The 13,820-nt window shown below is 36.5% G+C and overlaps 1 long non-coding RNA gene across 1 annotated transcript; it reads left to right on the top strand.

The window, feature by feature from the left end:
* The first annotated feature begins 10,803 nt into the window (after positions 1-10,803).
* Positions 10,804-13,634, top strand: LOC105284866. The gene is made up of 2 exons (XR_894944.3): positions 10,804-12,176; positions 12,814-13,634. It is a non-coding gene; the product is annotated as an uncharacterized LOC105284866 (long non-coding RNA).
* Positions 13,635-13,820: the final 186 nt, after the last annotated feature.

Genomic DNA, 13,820 nt, shown 5'->3' with positions numbered 1-13,820 from the left:
TGTATATTTTTTTTTCTGTAATGCTCACGAGTGAAAAATGTCTTTTTGGGAGTACATAGACGGGAAAAGCTTGGTATTTCCAGAATTAATACGGTTCCGCTGAATTTATGCGCGTAGCTGGACACAGGCATGTTCGCGAATACGAGTTTATGGAGCGAAACTTGTGTCTTTTTTTATCATGTTCTCGTTTTTCCACTCAATTCAGTCCCGTAAATCCGGGTCCATGTTGGTCTGGAGTTGAGCGCGCACTCCGATCGATTCAAGGCGTCGCGACGCCTACCTCTCTTTTCGCATTCTCGGCATGTGTCTCCCTTCGAATCCACCGACGGAGATTATACTCTGTTAGTTATACTTTCACGTATATAGATTTTCATCTTAAGAATTGATGACCTTAAATATTGAATAATAATATACAATTATAGGATGCCGTTAATGTTATGACATACATTTTATATTTGTATGCAAAAGTGTAATCTTCCGAATTAATTGAACTTTGCGCTTTTTTTATGATACTTTCTTTCTCTGTAAACGAGACATGAATTTAATTACAAATGTAATAAAAGATATAAAACAAAACTAATAATTTCTGAATAACTATTATACAAATACAAGAGAATATCACATTTTGAGATTGCACTTTCAAAAAATATCATTAAAAATATCGTTTCCTCTTTGACTAGTTTGAACGGACTTTACGCTAGCTTGCGATCAATGTCTGTGAAAAAGAAGTTCACGCAGCAGACAAGAACTCACTGAGAACGCAACAGCAGAAAGGCGTCATGGCAAGAAGCCGTTGGCCTGCGAAACTCGTTTCGACTTAATTTATGCATCGCGACCCGTACGTGCGCCCCATCCCGAATCTTCGAGGCTCCTATTGTGCAGTTATTAATGCGCCCGGGCCACTTCATTTTCACCCTATGGCACGCACGGTGCATGGCACAACGTTAGGACGACTGCACAGCGTCGTCCTACCTGCCGTCCTACCCAGGACTAATTCGTTCCTCCGTATGCAAATCACGGCCACGTCGATACGAGAGAAAGAGATGGCCGTGTATGTACGCGGCGTGTAAGGGCGCAAGCGAAATAGAAGAGAGAGAGAGATTCTTTCAGTATACATCTGCCACAGCCCACGAACAATTGTCGGAAAAATAATAACTGTTTTTACAGCAGAGAGAATACATTGCGCCAGGCGTCAGAACCGGCTTCTCTCTCATCGCAAGGTCGATCAGTAATTTTCGAGTACCTCCGCGCGAATAACTCTCGACAAGACCAAAGTTCGTTATAATTCTTTGCGGTCCTACGCTAAGAACTTGTTTTACAATGAATAATAAAAGTCTCATTATTAGCATTTTTCTATTATACCTTCTTATTATGTAGCATTTTTATGTCATAATTGTTAGTTAGAACTAAACAACTGTGTGTGCATTTTCTTTTATCTTATTACTAAAATTTATTATATTATTAAAATTTTATAGAGTTATATTTAGAGTTATAATTATTAACTAAATTAGTGTTCGAAAGGATTATATTTACGTCCTGAATACTTCTCATGAGAAATATACGAAAGCAATCAGCCTATCATGATACTAAATCCTAATTTATTCCGACAATTTGATCGTTGCCGCTGCATATTGGCAAGAAAACTCATTTTATCACGTTTATAAATCTCTTAGAAGCAACTTACCGCGACGCAATCGAAAACGTGAGGCTTTTCCTAATTTGAACATTAACTTACGTTACCTTTGAGAATCACTGAACGTCTGAACGTGAGGCAAAAGAGATATCTGTTTTACCCTCTCGCTATCGATAATAAGGAGATCTGCAAAAATAAAAGAGTATCTGCAATATCCAATCGATCCTTGAATGATGTGCGTTCCCTCTATTAAAAAATTCTTGAAACCAGTTACCCTTCAGTCGATAACACATATTTAGAATATACAGGGTGTAACAAAATATTAGTATTTGTATATTATATATATAATTTTTCATTTTTTCAAAATAGTAAATAAATTAATAGCTTCTATAAAAGCGGTTATAGTTTAAGAAAAAGATATTTTGTAAAAAAAAGTCTCAGTCTAAATTTGAGAATTATAAATGAAAAAAGAATAGATATTAGATTAGATACTCGTATATATATTATACTTTAAGTTAAAGTATAATATTATATTAAAAGTAAATGACATATATAATTAAAAACCTATTTTCAATTTATAAACGAATAAGTATAGTAGACCTAGAAGCTAGAATGTACATTAATTAATTGTACCTGATTCTATTTTTAATCACTAAAGTTTTTTAAATTATACTTATGATGTATACGTGATTGCAAATGGAATTATTGACACAGTAAGTCACAATATATCACAATAAGGTCAATATCATTTAGACACAAAATTAATTTAATACAAATTTTAACGGAAGATAATAGCAGAAGACTTTTTAAAATATTTTCAACATACTCGAAGATATAAACCTTCAGATGAACTGCTCTAATAACAAAAATGCTCGGTTTCTTGTTCCCGGAGTAAGATGTAAGCCTTAATTATTATACAATACATAACTCTCATTGTTTTCAATGAATAATCATCAATCACAATTATCAGTGACATATAATTTTCGGTATTTTAATCGCCTTCAGTACTTGGAAAGGAAAACAATTTGTATGTGTTAATAATTTTCTTTTCAAAGTAGATGATTAAAGGTGATTAAAGGTGATTAAAATGATGATAACCATATATTACTGCTGACTTAGGGACTCGAATCCATACTTGTGGTGTCACAAATAGGCTAACCGAAACAGGTAACCAAAAGAACGTTTTTAGCAACAGGTCGATATATTATATATATATGTAACATAACGATACCCTATTATTCTCGCGCCATCGGTTCGATTGGATCTGACCCTCACGTGACAGGTACCCTGCACACGCTCAGGTAAGAATCACCGCAGGTATATAGGTAGGTTAGCAATGCAATAATGCTTGCTTCACACTGGAAAAGTCGACAATCAGTAGCTTTATAAACATTGTTTGTTAAGCCGCAATATTTCGTAAGATCACAAGTGATCTGAAAATACATTCTAAAAGGATTTGTTTAGTAATAGATCTTATGTATACAAAAAATATAAAAATAGAAATAATTAATAAAGTATTTTAATTTCAATAAATTTAATAATTTAGATGCAATCGAATAATCTTTAAATAATGGTATTATTAGAATTTTATTTTATTGCGCTTTTATCACATTAAAACAAATTGAAAAGAAAATAAACCACCTTTAGATTTTATCTTTAAGACAAATTCAAAAGCTACACTTTTAAATGCAATTATAGTATAATTATAGTATAATTGCATTTTAAATTTGTCTTAAAGAAAATGTTTAATTATTAATTACTTATAAACCTGACAATTTTATTGAGACACTCAAAAAGCTAAGAAATTATGTTTAATATATAAACAGAAGAGAGAAATGCAAAAGCATAGTGGACGCCATTGCATGAATCGAAAATCATGCGATTTGTGTTGTGATCAAGGGACTACCTTCTAAATTCCACCCCTTGATACAGGATTAACCAATGATTAATAATAATATAATATTTACGATATTTAGAGTATATTATTATAATAATTTCTGTATGTATTGTTTAATGAATAAAAAATTTCTTAGCACAAATATAATAAAAAGATACCATTTTTATACATTTATATAAAAATAATAAGTAGAAAATAGATCATTTTTGTCAAAAAGATTCTCTTTATCCTTTTTGATAAAATATATTATTTAACATTAAAAGAAACTAGAATTAAATCGAAAGAAAATGAAAGTGAAAAGAAAACAATAAATAATTAATAGTAATCATATATATTATATACTCACAATCAGTGAAATAAATACTTAGGTATATGAACTCCACGAATGTGTATCCTCAAAAAGAAAGTGAAAGAGATATCTATTCTTATAAAGAAAGTGAATGAGAGGAACAACAATAATACACTTCTTTCCGATTTCCGTAAAAGTGCGCGAGTCCGTTCAATTTGCATTCTGATTATTACGATATTGTAAATGACTTTTCAATTAAGAACTTTCTAAATTTTCCGAGATATCCGCTATCCTTGTTTCATGGAGCCACGCGATCCACGCGAGAACAGAATCGAAAAGGAGGAAGGCGACAGGGAAACGGAGATGGAAAAGAAACGCCGCGCCGGAGAAATCGCTCGGGCGTAATAAGTCAAATCTTGTTTGCGAGTCAGTGCCTAGTTAGGACGACTGACCAGGTTGAGGGCCTGCTACGTTGAGGGCTTGACGCGAGGAGATGGGTTCGGCAAGAGGAAGAAGAGAGGGTAAACCGAAACGAGTCGACAGGGAGATTGAAGCAGCAGAAGGGTGGTCGGGGGTGGAAGGATGGGCGCGGGAGTACCTCCTCATCGACCGTATAATTAAACCGGGCGCTGATTAAAAAAGTTACCATGGCCGTAAGATCATTACAGGGCTTCCGACCCCTCTCGCCGACCTCCGCCCATCGTGGGAGCCGAGTTTCGCTCCTCACTTTCCCTCGCTCTCGGTCTCGACCCTCAGGGGTTGCGGCCTTTTCCCGCGCGTGATTCGCCCGGCGAATTCAGATGGCCGTGTTTTTCAGACCCGCGGAGAGCTTGCAGACGAAGAAAGTCGACCGGCTCGTCTTGTTGTCTTCATTAGTTTCACCATTGCGTCATAGCCACGCGTGAAACGCGTCCGATAAACTGGTTTAACTCTTGAATGCATGAATGAATTTTTAAATTACAAAATAAGATGGTACGATGGTCAACAAAAGAACAGAAACATGATAAGAATAAGAAAATATAAAGATAAAAAATATTACTAAACATATAAAAAGAAGAAACTCTTAATGTCTAGTTTTGACTTTAAAGGCAATCAAATCTTCATTGAATTTTTTTTAAACATTGATAATTATTTATAGTATTGATATAAATATTAGTATAATCATAGTGTTAAACACACACACACACACACACACACACACACACACACACACAACTTTGTACGATTTCTTACTTTTATGTAAGATAAGATTTCGAGAAAGTTTTGTAACAAATCTCTTGAATTCTTTTATTATCCGATGCAAATAAGATAAATCTTGTTTTTAAATAATCTTAAAAAGAAATGTTAAATGTTAATATCAAACTCACATACACACACATACGCACACACACAATTCAAATTATTACATTATTATTTATCGATAAGATTGCATATCAAATATACTTTGATTACACAGTATTTCAGACTAGAAAATTTATAGAATTTAGAAAATTTTAATGTAATTTCTTTTGTTTTAATTAATACGAAATAATTATAAATTTTAATTATTCTTATAATTAAGAAAAAACTTTGTAATAACGGACTTTTCTTACCTAAATTTATCTAAATAAGATTTTATCTAAACTCTCTTTCTGTTAATCTATTAATCAGCAAGTTGATGCTTGAAAAAAAAAAAGAACGTTACAACTATTCAAATTTGGCACAATTGCGTTCAAAGTTCTATTTTACTAATAATAAGTTTCCTCCTTTTCTTTTATTTATTATTTTTCTAGCAAAACTCGCTGCGCAATCTTTGGACTTCTTTTCTCGCTTTGTGTCCAAGTATAGTTGCTCGTTTCTCCGCCACCGATAAAAACTTTCTTAAAATTCAATATGAGCCTTGCGGGCATCTCTGCGAGGTCCAGGTCGCCACTCCCGGCAAACGAGCCCCTTCGGCCGATGGCGGCGAAGCCTGGTTACCATGGCGATTCTTTTGCTTGACAGGTGGCTGCAACCACCACTACCTCCACCGTCGCTGCCGCCGGCCACCCTCTCTACTCTCCCCACCTCCTTTGAACTCGTCCATTCTGCCTGCCACCGTTACGACGAACCAATCGCACATAGCGAAAAAATATTCAATCACGCGTCAAGAACCTGGCCGGTAACGGTGGTAGCAGCGGAGGAGAGCAAGAGGAAAAGAGAAAGAGAGAAGAATCGAATCGCCCCCTCACGACTGCCATCCCCTTGCCGACGATAGGGACGAAGGTCGATGGCGGTGGTGGAGGTCGAACCGCCCCGTTCCACTGTCCTTTCTCTCCCCCGTCCATCTCCTGCCCGTGCCAAGTACGATGGAATAATAAAATGCCTCGGATTACATATTCAAAATCAATGGCTCTGTACCTTCGACGTACGAACCGGGGTGGGTGGGATCTACCTCCTTCCACATCGTACCCAGACAACCGAGTTTGTGCGTCAGAGAAGAGGGTGGATGGATGGAAGAGCTATGGATGGAGAAAATTTCGCGGCCGACATTTTAAGCAACCGCGCGCGCGAATTGTCCTTATCAATTAATTCTTTTCTTAGATGTCTCTCTTAATTCTACGTCTTGTGAATTCTACAAATTTCTCGACCTATTTTTTTACAACTTGACAATGTCATGTACTTCAAAAGTTAAAATCATTTTTATTTGCTTGTCATGCACACACACATTTATCCTATTGGAAATAAAAATCCGTTTTCTTAATCTCTTCCTAATTAACTCTAATTACGCGCGGCCAAAAATCCAATTTTGTCGGGAGGAAACCATAAAATTCGCCAGGTCATTATGACAGTTGAATTATGTACAATAATTTCACGGACAATTGATGGGAAAATGGTCGAGTATTTCGTGAGAATTAATCGGTAACTAATTGATTTCTTTAAGATTAATGAGATCGTTTTCAGACGACCGGCTGCTAAGAATTATGACTAAAAAATTAATCGAGCGAAGTACCAATAAGGGAAATGAAAAAATCAAGTTCCTATAAAAACACGTGTAATTTAATCAAAGTAAAGAGGAAAATATGTATAGGTAATAATAAGAAAAATGAAAACAGATAAAAATAATTAATCTGTTTTATCATCGTTACGTTATAGGGATTAAAAAATATATTAATATTTTTAGAAAAATATAGTAATATTTGATATTGCAAATTTTAATTAATATTAATAATTCTAATTAATAATGAAGTGCTGCATTATTATTTAAATGTTTATATTTACATATAAAACATAACTTTCCCCTTCTTAAAACTTATTTAATACATAAAATACTTTTAAAATATGTTCTATATAGAGGAAAGACGCCAAAAAAGTAATAAAAATAAAATATTTTTAGAAAGCTACGACCATGTAGAAGATCTTGATATTATAAAAAAACATAACTACCATTGTTTAGACTACCTAATTTGTCAAAGAAAACTTGTAGGAAAAAAACTTTCGAACTTCAAGAACTCGATATAAGCTCATTTAGCATATAAACAAACAAGAAATATATAAACTATGAGTTCTTAAAACGTTAACTAACTAAATAGATCGCGTTTATATTAGTTTTGATAAAGTGTAACATTTACTTTTTGAGAAATAGGGATACGTCTCTTTAAAAGGTCGCTATGTCAGTTTTGGCGCCTTTCCTCTATAAACATGGCCGTTGTGTGTAATCGCGCGATTATTACTTAGGTAATAATTCTAAATTATATCCGCTATTATTTTACCAACAAGATAATACTAACAAAACTATACGAATAAAATAATAATAACTAAGAATAATTAATTTAAATATCTCAAATTGAAAGGAAAAATTATTACGTAATCTGTGTCAGCTCAAAATTGATTCTTTTCACCTGAATTTCATTAACTTTGGTGATATTCCCTTGCAGCACTCTGCCACACTAGTTGCACGATCGTCAGAATAATTCAGACGCAGTAATCAACGTGGAGATTCGATGGCCGGCCGTTTTTAAACTGGCCTCTTGCATTTTGCGTGAATAAAGGACTCGTTCTAAGGGTCACCCTTTCGCCGACCACGTGGTGGGGTGGACCCATTCGAGTTTCACGTGACCCCTTAAGAATACCACTGGGACTCCCTCTGGACACACGCGTTATAGAAGAACTAGACTTCCAAATGTTTTACGGATTCGATATATCCCAACTAACGAACATGTTGGAGAAATTTAATTCTTGCTGTTGGGTTCACCGGAAAGTGTGGATCAATTTTAGCAAACGTTAAACGCAAAACTTGTATTAATTCTTAATACTAAAAGATCCTCATGACCTTTCCAGTAACGCAAAACAATTAATCCATTATCGATTTCAACAATTTTTCTAAGTATTAATAAGTAAAATTTGACTATTTGTTCGATCTTTCAAGCTCTTTTCACACGTCTCGTAAATTTGTTTCAGAGATTATACATATATTTATTATATATATATATATTTTTCATATTTTATTCTTCTTAATTTTATAAAAACATCGTATTGCTTCTATGATTTCTTTTCTGCTTATTGGATCAGTTAAGGTACAAAAGTAGGCCGTTGAAGTTGAAAGCTAGGAGCTTGTAAAGTATGAGTTATGGCGAGCGACATATAACGTTCTAGTACCTGCAAGACAGGTTGCCCCGCGGTTTCTCGTCCTTCCTCAGCGATGATTGTTCAAAGTCGTCGTTACGAAACCGTCGTCAGTCTCGTAGAGAGGCGATAGACAATAGCTACAGTGGCTTTTTTGCCCGGGCAGCTGCCTAGTGCCAAATCAGAGGGGGACATTACTTAATAAACGTGCGCATCCGGGGTGCGGTCCGGTCGCCATTGTTTCAGAATCGGTAAATGGGCGCTTGCCGGCGGATACGCGCGGCCAAAGGGTTAAGGATTAAGGGTTGAGGATTGTTGCTCGGACCCATAATGGACACCTGGGCGGCGCCCAGGAAAAGTTGCATGCAAAAAAAAACAATCCTTTTTCGTTGAGTTTGGACATCTGCCGTCGATAGCCATCGTCCCGCGAACGGAGGGATCCGTCATCCGATATTCGAGGCGACATGATGGATAGTTAACGCATTCCTATCTGTTAATATCAAATTTAATGGCTTATTCAAGCACCATTCCTTGATAAGTGATTGCGTTATAAAGTTTCACATTTCAGGTATGACCACCCAAATTTCAAGGCGCTAGCATGCCTGCATCATTCTGCCTGCATAGTCTTGATGTTCAATATGTTCAGTATCTTATTGAAAAAAAACAATTATTGAACAAAGAGTTGTAATATTAAATTTGTTTAAGCTAGACAAAACAGCTAGCGTAACGTACGAAATGATGAAATGTATGTACGGTCGTGATTGTTTGGATCGTTTCAACGTTTTTAAATGAGATGCTCAATTTCGTGACGCAAGGAGACATCGCAGCACACGCTCCACGAGCATCAACTCCAAAAACAAGACGTATTTCGGCAAATGTGAGAAAAATGCTTGAATTCCTTCAATTCGACTACTGTGTGTCTGCAAAATTCAAATTGGCATATCTGAAAGCACTGTACATTGAATTCTGACCAAGGGTTTGGACAGTCTGTACACGTTTCGTACCACCACACATGTTGGAGAATCAAAAAATGTCAGGATAGAGCAAAGGTATGCTAAAAGGAATGCTGAAAGTGGCCAACATTAATCCAAGTTTCATGAAAAATAACTGGTAATGAAACACGGTATATTCAATCAACATGAATCATTCACAAAGCGGCAAAGTGCGAAATGACAGAATCAGAAGAGGAAACAAAACTGAAGAAAAGTCAAGACATTACTCACCGTTTTCTTCGATTCGAAAGGAATTCATGTCAGAATGTCAAACGGTGAACACTGATTATTATTTGGATGTTTTGAATTGTTTGTGAAATAAGATATATTCTTCGAGTTCGGCCGGAATACTGAGAGCAATGGTTTCCTGAAAAGAGCGTATATAAAAAAAGTTTTAATTAAATATAAGTTTTTCTAATCCTCCGTTGTGAGATAATTTTATTCATTTCTCACGAAGAAAAAACGTGGCCAAAAATCTCGCTTTTCATTGTTATAAAACTGTGAAAGAAACGAAATATATAATAGAACTGACATCCGTATGATAATTCCGTAATGAAAACCTGTCGGCTGTGAAAACGTACTCGCGAACTCGTTTCTCTCACTTGCCATAAGACTACTTCCGCGTGGCGACCCTTGCACATCTCAATGAAAACAATAAGTTATATAACAAGCAACTCGAATGGAGAGGAACCTGTTTGCGAAGCAGCGGACAGAAGGGTAGAAAGACGAAAGAAAAAAGAAGCCAGCAGCGGAGAAAAAGTAGAATGATGTGTGAAAAAGATTTTCTTATTGTCACTATTATGCGTATATGTATATAATATAATATAAGAAAGCAAGAGAGAAAGAAAAAAAGGCAAGATTTTTGGCCAAGTTTTTTCTTCGTGAGAAAGGAATAAAACAAATATATAACGATTATCAATTACTTTTTCATAATACCGTGTACATTTGACTCATTTCAAGATCAATTGAAGATAAGCGTTGAGACCTAACATTAATTAACTTTGATAATAAAACGTTCATATTATAATTATTTCCTAATAACGAACAACCATAATTGGAAGTGATTTTCAATAAAAGGTAAATAAAAAGGTTTATACAAAGATCATCTGGTATTGTTCAATACTGATCTGCTAATTCAAAGTTTGCTAGTCTAGACTATAGCGCGAATTCACAAGGACAGAAGAGTGCACTAATAACGCATGCACCGCACAGCTGGCACCGGCACGTTTTGTTCTTCTTGACGCTACAGGTTCTTGAATTTCACACACGTTACCGCGCGCTCACGCGCGATAGGGTTGCTGTTTTTCTCCGTTCTTTTGCTTCTTGCATCTCCTCTCTCTCGCTCTGTCATTCTGTGATGATCTTTCACTCTCGTTCTCACATCCCCCTAAGAAAAAGCCCCCTATTGTTTTATAAAGCGAGACCAGTTTCTCCTTTATTCTGCCTTCTCCCTCTCTTTCCCCCTTTCTCGCGCTTTCCCTTTCTTTACTTTCTCTCTTCTCTCTACTTCTTATGACTATCTGCTATTAGCGTTTTTGAGCGTGTCCGTTTGTGCGTGCCAATTGCTCGCACGGGCAAGCTCCGAACCCGATTTGTTGCGAGTGCTAGCTGCAAAAGAAGGAGGTGAAGGGGGTCGGATAAATAGGCTGTCCAATTCCAAGCGCGGCAACAGAACGATAGTCGAGAAGAAAAAGTGAGACAATGAAAGAGTTAAAGTTGATACCATTGAACGAGAAACGTCGCCACATGTATACGAGTCTGATTTATTTTATTTTTGCATAGTCACCCTTTTTGCCTTCCCCATTTCCCCTTTTACTTTGTGACCCCATCTTCACGCGTGGAGACATTGCATTCTATTGTTTTTTCGCCATGACTACGTGGAGAGATAAAGCCAGAAAGAACTCTCGGAATGATTTAGAAAGTTCTTTATACAGAAGAAGCATTCATTTCATTTCTATGATGTAAATCTTTCTTCGTATCGATTCTATCGTGCAAAAGTATTTTGACACATATATGTCACATGTTTATACAATAATCGATCTGTAATAAAACAAACGACATTATTGCGTAGATCTTAAAACATTTGATTTATATTGATAATGAATATCCATGCAACCGCGTTCATCGTGCGCAGCTAATCGTTCTTGTTCTTCTATTCCACCCACGGATTCCTTTTTCGTCGATCCCTCGTCCAGCGGTAATCCGTCATTCCGACGCGGCGTGAAGAGGGTGGTGTAGAAATTGAAATGCTAAAAGCGAAATTGGGTAGGAATTAGGAAAAACGCCGCGAGATGGAACGATGTTTACCCGTCGCTGCAGCAGAAGGGCGCACGAAGGTGGGCCCTATGGCGAAGTCGGAGATTTCTCCATCCCCCATAGAGGAAATGGGAACGCGGGGTTGGCTCTGGCCACCCTTCCTTGCCCAGTGGCTGCTGCGTGCCCGATGAGGGCGAGAGCGAGGGCGATGAGGCGGGGGCATCGTGTTAGCGTGGCAAAGGGGAGACTAGATCGAAACGACGGGGTGAGGGTCGGCTACGAGGTCGCGACGATGAAGCGTGCTCCGAGTGCCGCGTAAATAACTTCCATCTTCGAGGGTGCAGTCGTCTCTCGACAGGAGGCAGAGGAGGAGTAAAAAGAGGAGGAAGCGACTCTCGAACCCGAGGGCAAGAGAGGACAAAAGAAAAAGAAAGTCCGAATGCAAGGGGCAAGAGGGAAGAATGGAGATGGCGGCAGTTATAGGAGGTAGCGGCGACATCGTTCCATGTAGCGCGCACGAGAAAGGTAGACGTAAAATATTCTTAATGAGCAAAGACTTTCAAGTATTGACTCAAAATGGCGACCGTCCTTTCAAGTCGGCTTGTTAAGAAGCATTATCCCACACCGCGGCACAGTCCTTCCGCATCCCACGACTCTGCATTTTTCTTTGTATCTGTCACTTTCCCTTCTTCCCTCCCGAGACGTTCTGCGTCTTAGCACTACTTCACATTCCACTATGCTCGTCATTGGACACGGGGATGTTCGAAGATATTACGCAAATCAAATGGAGCATCAAACATTGACATGGCCATTAAAAATGGCTAAATCTAATCAAAACTATTAATTTTTTCATTTACACGATACAACTATCTAATTATTTCTATTTCTTTTTCCATTCCTATCCTATCAAATTTTCATTAGAACAGATTCTTTGATAAATTTGAAATTGGTTTTCCTTGACGTTACTGAAATATTTAACGTAGAAAATTGAAAAGTTCTGCGAAAATACAAAATGTAAACAAATTAACAGACAAGAATCACGTATATCACATATATCGTACATGATAAGAAATAAGTTTAATCTAAAAATATCATGTAAATGTTATTTGCTAAAATATTTGACGTCTAAAATTGGAAAATAATACTTTTTTCTCATTTCCAGACAGACTAAAAAAGAAGTTAATTTTGCAAGAATGTTTCTGAAAGATTTTTGCGCAAGTTTAATATACGGTACGTCAAATGAGGTCTTAACAATCTTATTAATTCTCGAGGAAGTCTGCGATGAAAAGATCCAAATTCTTCGTAAGGACCGTTTCTTTGAAGAATGCTAAAAAGTCTTTGCACAGATTCACGCGTGAATGGGTCGCCCAGTGGATTATCTAGAAGAAAGAGAACCGATGGCCTTGGGGATACACCTGAAGGGTTGTTAAAACTTGGCTCTCGTTTTAAGCTTTTCTTCTTGTCTACGGGAAGACCAAAGTAAGGGTTAAAAATGAATAAGATGGAGTATGGCAAGAGGGAGATGTCGAAACAAGTAAACGAGAAACGTGTAGGAGTACGAAGGGGATGAAATACGGGGTGTAAAGTATGGGGATCGAGTGTGAACCTGATAGAAAAAGGATGGACAACGAGACACAACGAGAAAGGGAAGCAGAAAAAGATGGGGTAACAGTCAGAAAGGCGAAAAAGAGAAGTTTCGTTATTGATCAAAGGAAACGGGAGAATGTCGCTTCCCTCTCCGATAGCTCATTCTACTCACAGCTCGTCTTCGACTTCTCATTAAAAGTATACCGAGTTCGTCCGCTTATTTGTGACGTAACCGCAATCTGTAAGCAGGCATAATGCTACATAATACAGCACGTCCTAAAGAAAATAATGCAAAATAATTAAAAATTTTTAATCCGTTTTTATTCGTATTTATCGTATTATCTGTGTGTACATTCTATTATATATAATATAAATAAAAGATCCCATATAGTATTATTATTATTATTACTATATATTATTAATACATTTCCTTTAGCATTATTATTTCAGAGAAGATATATATATATATATATATATATTATTATAAATAATATATATACATATCGTAAATATCGAGAAAAAGTATTCTCGATATTGATACCGAGAAAGTCTATATTCCAATATTATATACTTGATACCTCT

The sequence above is a fragment of the Ooceraea biroi genome, chromosome 8 (assembly GCF_003672135.1).
Source record: "Ooceraea biroi isolate clonal line C1 chromosome 8, Obir_v5.4, whole genome shotgun sequence".
Taxonomy (NCBI): Eukaryota; Metazoa; Arthropoda; class Insecta; order Hymenoptera; family Formicidae; genus Ooceraea; species Ooceraea biroi.
The sequence above is the reverse complement of the archived record's forward strand: the minus strand, read 5'-3'. Positions and strand labels throughout refer to the sequence as shown.